The sequence below is a fragment of the Dasypus novemcinctus genome, chromosome 28 (assembly GCF_030445035.2).
Source record: "Dasypus novemcinctus isolate mDasNov1 chromosome 28, mDasNov1.1.hap2, whole genome shotgun sequence".
Taxonomy (NCBI): Eukaryota; Metazoa; Chordata; class Mammalia; order Cingulata; family Dasypodidae; genus Dasypus; species Dasypus novemcinctus.
In genome coordinates, this window is record NC_080700.1 from 39,186,208 (window position 1) to 39,194,999 (window position 8,792).

At 41.6% G+C, this 8,792-nt stretch overlaps 1 long non-coding RNA gene across 1 annotated transcript; it reads right to left on the reverse strand.

Moving 5' to 3' along the window:
- Window positions 1–1,233: 1,233 nt before the first annotated feature.
- Window positions 1,234–8,501, reverse strand: LOC131276423 (uncharacterized). Its single transcript, XR_009183899.2, has 3 exons — window positions 8,158–8,501; window positions 2,942–2,972; window positions 1,234–1,310 (listed from the first exon to the last, which is right to left on the reverse strand). It is a non-coding gene; the product is annotated as an uncharacterized lncRNA (long non-coding RNA).
- Window positions 8,502–8,792: the final 291 nt, after the last annotated feature.

The window sequence follows — 8,792 nt, forward strand, 5'->3', positions numbered from 1 at the left end:
CTGTTTTTCCTTATCCCTGCTCTGTGTTGACAAAATAAGGGGGGGAAAGTTAGAACAGCAAGTAGAGGAAACAGAAAATCCAAACATACCCCTTATCTATCTACAGGTTTCCCTCCAGCCTCAGGCTCTACCTGAAGTTTTAGTTAATACACAGGACTGAACATTTTAATTACTAAATTGAGATTCTTCGTATAAACGATGAGAAATCAGAAGTCATCAGGAGCCTGTGAAGAATTAACCCCATCAGTCACTTTTTAAAGAGATTTTTGAAAGATAATGAGAGGGAAGAGGATTTGGCTCAACTGATAAGAGTGTCTGCCTACCACTTAGGAGGTCCAGGGTTCAAACCCAGGGCCTCCTGAGTGGTGGGCTGGCCCATGCGCAGTGCTGATGTGCGCAAGGAGTGCCGTGCCACGCAGGGGTGTCCTCCATGTAGGGGAGCCCACATGCAAAGAGTGCACCCTGCAAGGAAAACCGCCCCACACAAAAAAGTGTAGCCTGCCCAGGAGTGGCGCCGCACACAAGGAGAGCTGGCACAGCAGATGACACAACAAAAAGAGACATAGATTCTCAGTGCTGCTGACAAGAACGCAAGTAGACAAAGAAGAACACACAGTGAATGGACACAGAGAGCAGACAGTGGAGTGGGGGGTGGGAGGGAGTAGGGGAGAGAAATAAATAATAAAATCTAAAAAAAAAAAACAACAACAAAAAAAGAAAGACAATGAGATATGACTACATGCCCATTTGAATGGCTACCATAAAAAAGACCAACAATGTCAAATGTTGGCAAGAATGTGGAGAAACAGGAACCCTACACATTTCTGGTGGGAATACAAAGAGATGGCATTTGGGAAAAAAAGTGTGGCAGTCTTTTTTAAACAGATAAACATCAACTTAACATTTAACCAAGAAATTCCACAACTATTTAGAGAAATGAAAATATATGTTGACACAAAGACACTGACATATATAGCAAAATTGTACCTAACAAAATGGGCAAAAGCTGGAACCAAACCTAACATTGATCAATTGGTGAATGGATAATGAAAATGAATACTATTTTCAGTGAAAACACATTGATAATTTATACCATGAACTACCATTCAGCAATAAAATGGAATGAACTACTGACACATGCTACAGCATGGATAAAACTCAAAATCACTGTGCTAAGGAAGTGGAGGTATCCCCAGTACCTCCTAAATACAAGCAAAAAAAAAAAAAACCCAACTTGGTGGAGCTGGTTTAGCTCACGGGCGCCGGCTTCCCACATACGAGGTCCCAGGTTCAATCCCCGTCCCCAGCACCTAAAAAAAAAAAAAGAAATAAAGAAGAGCCAGATGCAGAAGACTCTTTATTCTATGGTTGCATTAGTGAGAAAGGGAAATCTGTAGATCTGCGGATCAGACGGTACCTGGACCAGTATGGAAGTGGGGACTGACTAAAACAAGGTACAAGAGAACTGAATGGAAATGCTCTAAAACTAGATTGCGGCGATGGTTTCGCAATTGCATAAATTAACTTAAAATCATTGAACTGTACACTTACAATAGGTGAATTTTATGGCACCTAAAAAATATACCTTGGGAAACGGATGTGGCTCAACCAATTGGGCTCCCGTCTACCATATGGGAGGCCCAGGGTTCAATGCCCAGGGCCTCCTGGTGAGGGCGAGCTGGCCCACGCGGCGAGCTGGCCCACGTGGAGTGCCGGGCCACGCGGGAATGCCTCCCCACGCAGGAGCGCTGCTCTGTGTGGGAATGCCATCCTGCGCAGGAAAGCTGCCCCCAGCAGGAGTGCCAGCCGACACGGGGAGCCGGCACAGCAAGAAAACACAACAAGAGACACAGAGAAGAGAAAATAAGAAGTAGCAAAACAAAACAGGGAGCTGAGGTGGTGTAAGAGAGTAATCGCCTCTCTCCCACTCCAGAAGTTTCCAGGCTCGGTTCCCAGAGCCACTAAAGAGAAAGCAGACACAGAAGAACACACAGCAGATGGACACAGAGAGCAGCCAATGGGGGGAGTGGGAGGGAGGGAGAAATAAATTAAAAATAAAAATAAAAATACACTTCAATAAAGATGTTGAAAAATACCACAAAAATATTTTTTTGAGAATTTTTTAAAAAAAGAATAACAGAGTAAGAGGTCAAAGGTAAAGATGAATTAGATTAGGCCATATATTGTAATTTCCTGAAGATGGTTGACAGGTAATGGCATTTCATTAAACTATTCCTTCTACTTTTAATGTATGCTTTAAATTTTTCATAGTAAAAAAGTTAAGAGAGATGGAATTAAAATTGCTTTATTAGTACACACCATAACAATTCCTTATTCAATGTAGTTGTTATATCTAAATTTAATTTTCAAGCCATTGCATTAAATGTGGCAGTATTCGACAAAAAATTGGCCAATGAGATGCAAATGATGGCGTGCAAGTTAGATCTGGTTTCATATGTTGCGTTGTATCCAACAACTTCGGTAGACCAATACAACACAAAAATCACAGTATTCAGAAGTTGCAGCGCTTATAAGACCTGGAGATGTCACCAGATGGCCACTGCCTCTGAGAAAAAGCTGTCTTCTGCTTTTAAATATTTAGAGCTGTACATAGAGGAGTTATTCCAAATCCTGTTGGTATTTTAGGTCAGCACAGTCTGTCTGTGTTAATCAGTACCTTTCTTTCATCTGCGGACGCCAAGTCAAACAAAGTATATTAAGGAGCCACAAAGAGGTTATGCATCCATTAAAAGCCTGGCATGTAAGAGTAAAAAACCTAAGCAATAAAGAGAAGAGCCTAATTAAGAAAAAATGTTGAGGAATTAAATACACGTATTATTAGAAGTGTATTTTCGGGACTTTTAAAAGATACCCCTATACTCAATTGACTCATGGGACAGGTGAGTTGAACCTCAGTGGTTGATTGGGGAAAGGGACTTACCTGGAAGGTTTGCCGTGGAAGATAGCACCACCTATTGGAAAGAAGGGATACCAATCACCAGTGAAGAAATTGTGTTATATGAGAAAAAAAAGTTGTCTTTCTGAAGAGCCTGATAAAAAATCATGTTAGAATTAGAAACCACAGTCTCAATTGTGTTTATGCATCACATCTCGCATGGATATTATCTGTTTGCATAGGTTGAGCTGTTGGAATACACACACACATGCACCCAAGAAAAAAATCTACAAATTATTTAATGTCTGCAAACTTACAGATCCTTTTTTAAACAAAATTCACATTTTATTTAGGTTGACTTAAACTGTACAATATTGATTTTCTTCACTAAAAATAATAGCAGCATTTTTGTACGTTTCCTAAATAAACTACAAAACACTTATTTTTGTAGGCTTTTCAGGTATTGTTTATAAATCAAGATGAGGGGAAGCAGACGTCGTCGTTCAACTGATAGAGCATCTGTCTGTCACATGGGAGGTCCAGGGTTCAAACCCAGGGCCTCCTGACCCGTGTGGTGAGCTGGCCCACATGCAGTGCTGATGTGCATAAGGAGTGCTGTGCCACGCAGTGGCGCCCCCGTATAGGGGAGCCCCACATGCAAGTACTGCACCCTGTAAGGAGAGCTGCCCTGCTTGAAAAAAGCACAGCCTGCCCAGGAGTGGCACTGCACACACGGAGAGCTGATGCAGCAAGATGATGCAACAAATGAGATGCAGTTTCCTGGTGCTAATGGATAATGCAAGCAGACGCAGAAGAACACACAGTGAATGGACACAGAGAGCAGACAACAGGAGGGAAGGGGAGAGAAATAAATAAAATAAATCTTAAAAAAAAAAAACATGAGGCAGTAGATACAGTCATGGAAATAGACACAAGAAAAGAGACAAATCAGTTGTCAGTATCCATGGCTTCTTGATTCTGTCTTGATCACGAAATCATGAAACAGAAGTATTCAACACATACCTGCTAAAACGCTTACAAAGGTGTAGCCTCAACAAAGGATTGTAAACAGCAACAACCAGATGTAGAAAAAGGCATTTGAACTTTAACTGTAACTTGCTCCTTTAGGTTCATTTGATAATGACAAAATCTACTCTGAAATCCTTACTTGACAAACTCAGTTTATTTCACTCTCTGGTAATTCCCTTAACTGTCAAAGTTTTAACAATACACTTAAAATGCTTACTGGTTAAAAAAATCAGTCATGAGCCTCATTGTAACCCTTTTATAAAATGTATCCAGGAGCGGATGTGGCTTAAGCAGTTGAGTGTCTGCTTCCCACATGGGAGGTCCCAGGTTCGGTTCCCGGTGCGTTCTAAAAACAAACAACATGCAAACAAAAGAAAAAACCAACTCAGGGGAGCGGATGTGGCTCAGTGGTTGAGCATCGGCTTCCCACATATGAGGTTCAGGGTTCAATCCCTGGTACCTAAAAAAAAAAAGTTTTCCTTTCCTTCTTTCCTTCCATATCTTCTCAAAATTTATTTCTTCCAAGTACTGATAACTGAAGGGATAACCTTACATTTGGATCCACGGTGATGATAAATGTTTTGTCTACAATAACTTAAACAATTCCAGAGTGTCACTAACAGAGATCACACAGCAATGAAACATGGCCCTTCAGTGCTGTCTTCTGGAAGAAGAGAAGCATCTCTGAAGCATTAGAGTTCAAACAAGGGCCCTTTAAATAGATTATTGATGACTAATGTATTCAAGGAGGCCTCTAGGTAAAGATATTCAGTGATTAAGCAGCCTCCAAACATCTTACAGTTTTTCCTCCAAAGAGAACACCTGTTTTAAAAGTCTCTTAGGTATTAAATATTTTCAATGGTTTCTGAATTACTTGTAGGAAGCTCTGACTTAGTTGTATAGAGTTTGATATATGTGTCCACCATTAAATCTCGATCATGTTTTATATCAAAGTTTATATTAAGCAAAGTCAAATTAAATTACTTGAACTTTGATCCATCAAAGTGTTCCTCAGGCATGCTTTGAGATGCTTTTTCCATTTTCAGTGTTCATTCTCAACCTTCATTAAAGGAAGAATACTTAAGACCTTCAACAATGCATAAACATTGTAAAAAACTTGATGTCAGGCAGATAGAGGGCTTCATAAATGGTGAAAGGAGGCTCTATGACTTTCCCTCTGTGTTTCCACTTGATTCTCCAACAATGAAACTCGGCTGAGTGGGTCAGGATTGGGTAAGTCACTTCTGTCCACGTCAGCAAGGTGTTCCTCCGACATATTACGTTTGTTTTCCTAAAGATTTATTTTTTATTTATTTCTCTCCCCTTCCCCACCCCCCACCCCCCCAGTTGTCTGCTCTCTGTACCATTCGCTGTGTGTTCTTCTGTGTCTGCTTGCATTCTTGCCGGCGGCACCGGGAATCTGTGTCTCTTTCCGTTGTGTCATCTTGCTGCGTCAGCTCTCCATGTGTGCAGCACACTCCTAGGCAGGCTGTGCTTTTTTCACACGGGGCGGCTCTCCTCAAGGGGTGCACTCCTTGTGTGTGGGGCTCCCCTACATGAGGGACACCCCTGCACGGCCTGGCACTCCTTGCACGCATCAGCACTGCACGCAGTCCAGCTCACCACACAGGCCAGGAGGCGCTGGGCTTGAACCCTGGACCTCCCATGTGGTAGGCGGACGCGCTATCTGTTGAGCCAGATCTGCTTCCCCCAACATATTAAATCTGACCCATCCCATGGCAGAGGGCACCAGAGTGAAGCATTTAAGAGCCCGGAGGTGCTGTTCTGAGAAAGTATCTTTAAGTCCCTGAATAATATGCTCCATTGTTGGAACATTCAGGGTTTCTTTCTAGTAGCTCTCAGAGGTTAGTAGAGATTCCAGGTTAGCTCACTGAGCCCTGCGGAATTTGCCAGGGAGTTTCATTTGAGTATCAAGTTCGGTTGCCAGATTTGTGGCTTCCTCAAACCAAAATTCATGATAAGCTTCAATATTTTCCACCACCTCATCGAGTGAAAGAATGCATCACTGCAGTCAAGCCGCTTGTCTTGTCAAGTCAAGACAGCAGAGGTTGGCCCTTGGAGAGTTTTCCCAAAAGCTCTTGTAAAAGATAGGATGTTCTTAAGAACAACAATGGTGCAATGAAATCAAAATCTGTTACAGCACTGCAGAGGACTAATGCTGGGCCAGCCATGCAGTTATGCCATCTAACATTTGTGTCACTCTTTATACCATCTAAACATAAAAACAGGTACTTGCAGGAGATTCACTAAAATTGTAAAAAGCACTTAGAGATGTCTTCTAAATATCACTACCTATATTTCCTTCAACTACTTTAAACTCTGACAGAGCCACTCACAGCCACACAGAGCTCTATTCCTCTGATTTTCTGAAAATTTCTAATCTTGATAATTACTCTATCCCTGGAGACTGCTGCAGGGTTTGATGGGTCTGTTGATAATATGTGTATAGTATATTAAAGCTTTCTTTCACAAAAACAAATAAATAATAACATAAACATTCCCATTGCATTATCAATACCTGGGAAAGATGGTATGTTTATTTTATATTTTATGGTCTATTTCATGATCTCAGGTGTCTGAACTACCTGGTTCTCCTAGTGAAGCTCAGGAAGTATAAAAAAGGCAGAAAGTGTTGTCATTACTGAGAAGGAGCTAGAAGGCCGTCCTTTAGCTCCTTAACCTTTCAAGATTCCTACAAACCCAATGCTTTAAAGTCATTTTCTATGCTAAAAATTGATAAAGCAAGGGTAGTTCCTGCCATGAGCACAGACTATTCTCTAGTCCTTTCCTGGAAGGTACCAACTATTACATAATGCAAAGTATTTTTTTTTCTAATCTAACACACATAGCCTTGGTAAAGTTAGTAATTCCCATCCATCAAATTTGTGATCCTCAGCGAGCAGATATAGCTCAAGTGGACAGCACCTGCTTTCCATGTATGAGGTTCCAAGTTCGATCCCCAGTACCTCCTAAAATCAAAACAAACAAACAAATGAAAAAAAACAACCCTCACTGGGGAGTGGATGTAGCTCAATGGTTGAGCACCTGCTTCCCATGTATGAGGTCCTCAGTTCAATCCCCAGTACCTCCTAAAAAAAAAAAAGCTATGATCCCTAAATGTATTAGTTTTGAAAGAGAATATTCTAGAAGAGTCTAAGTACACGCACTATGAAGAATGTCAGGCACCCTTCTTAATAAAGAAACACACCATATGAAATCCCACCATAATGCTATCTATAGTTTTTGGATCCAACAGGCTGGCCCTGGTCTAATTGCTTGCACTTGTGAACTTTTTGGGTGCATTGCCAATTCCTCTGTCCAAGTATCTACGTAGTTCAGCTCAGGAAGAATCAATTGGAAATAATCAATGGAAACGTTGTCAGGGGCCGTGATGTGAAGATGGAGACCTGGGGCAGAAGTCTTCTGGCATTAGGAAGGATGGACAGCTGACGAATAGCCAACCCTTGAGAGAAAACCCTAACTGAACTCAGAGACAGCCAACACTGAAACAAATGCTTCCCTTCTCTCTTCCCTCGGCTCTTGTTGCTATTCTAAGCACAGAGTGGGACCTGGACTCAAAATCCAGCTCAAGTGCTCAGAGACCATCGTCCCCAAAGTTGGGGGGACAAGACAATCCTTTGTGAGGTAGGAAGAAAATATCAGACTATCTCATTCATTTTCATTTCTATGTTTTGTAAATGTTTTCTAATGTATATAGTAAATTACCATAGTAGTAATGCATCTAATTTATAAATACATGTATAAATGGAGTGAAATTAATAAATGGCATGCTTTCTGAATAGAAGTGAGAAATCAAAGAAGTTGCGAATCCACTGTTGTAAAAAGCCATAACCAATCCTTTGGAATTTTCACAGGTGGCAAAATCAAGTTGCATCCCTCTTCTGGAAGCTTTCCAATAGATAGTGGCAACTTTCGCTAAGTAAATAAATACCTTGATTTACCGCTTTCAGTCAAAAAAAACTTCCTTCCCCCAACACCCATGACCAAACTTATAACGACTACGCTAAAATTCTGTTTTTCTCTTTACCTTGAACCATACTTTAGCTCTCAACAGGCACCTGAGACTATTTTGTTCTTTAGATTACTATATCATCATCATCATTAGGAGAAAGGATTTGATTTTCAGGATTTTATTTACCAGAGGCTCATTGATTCGTATATGGATTGTGAGCAGCCTTGGTGCTACTTACCAGATATTTTCAGTTCTTTGCCTCCCAGGTACCTGGTGAGATTATACGTCCTGTTCCCAGTAAGAGTGGGCACCTGCCTGGATCTGGCCAGTGGATGGTGAGCGGTGTCACGCTACAGTGGAATATGCGATTATCAAGATCATCTAGGGCTGTCCCTTTTCCCTCTGGCACAGTGACCGGCTTCTCCATCAGCCTGAGTGTTTGAATGGCAGCTTTGGGCCAAACGCCCTTGCTAACCTGCTGGCACACGTAGCATAAAGGAGACATAACTCTGTTGTTTTATGCCACGGAGATTTGGAGGTGGGCTGTCACCAGAGCATGCTCTGGTCTGCCCCACGTGGTACATGGAAGGATACCTGCAATTCCATTCAAAACCCAACACGCCCTAACTCCCTGTACACACAATTCTAGTTAATAAGTTACTGTATTTCGCAAGAGATTCGTCCTCAATATAAAAATTTACAGGAAGTTCTCTGTTAGTAAATTCCCCAAAGAGAAAAGTTGGCCTTAAGGTTTCCTGTAGTTTTGAAAGGGGGGTTCGTCCTTTGAAATTCCAAAGGGGATCCTTTGTTTCAGGTGCCTGGCTGGCACTCTAGGAGAGAAAAGAGAGGAAGCTGTCCTATTCGACCCCGCCT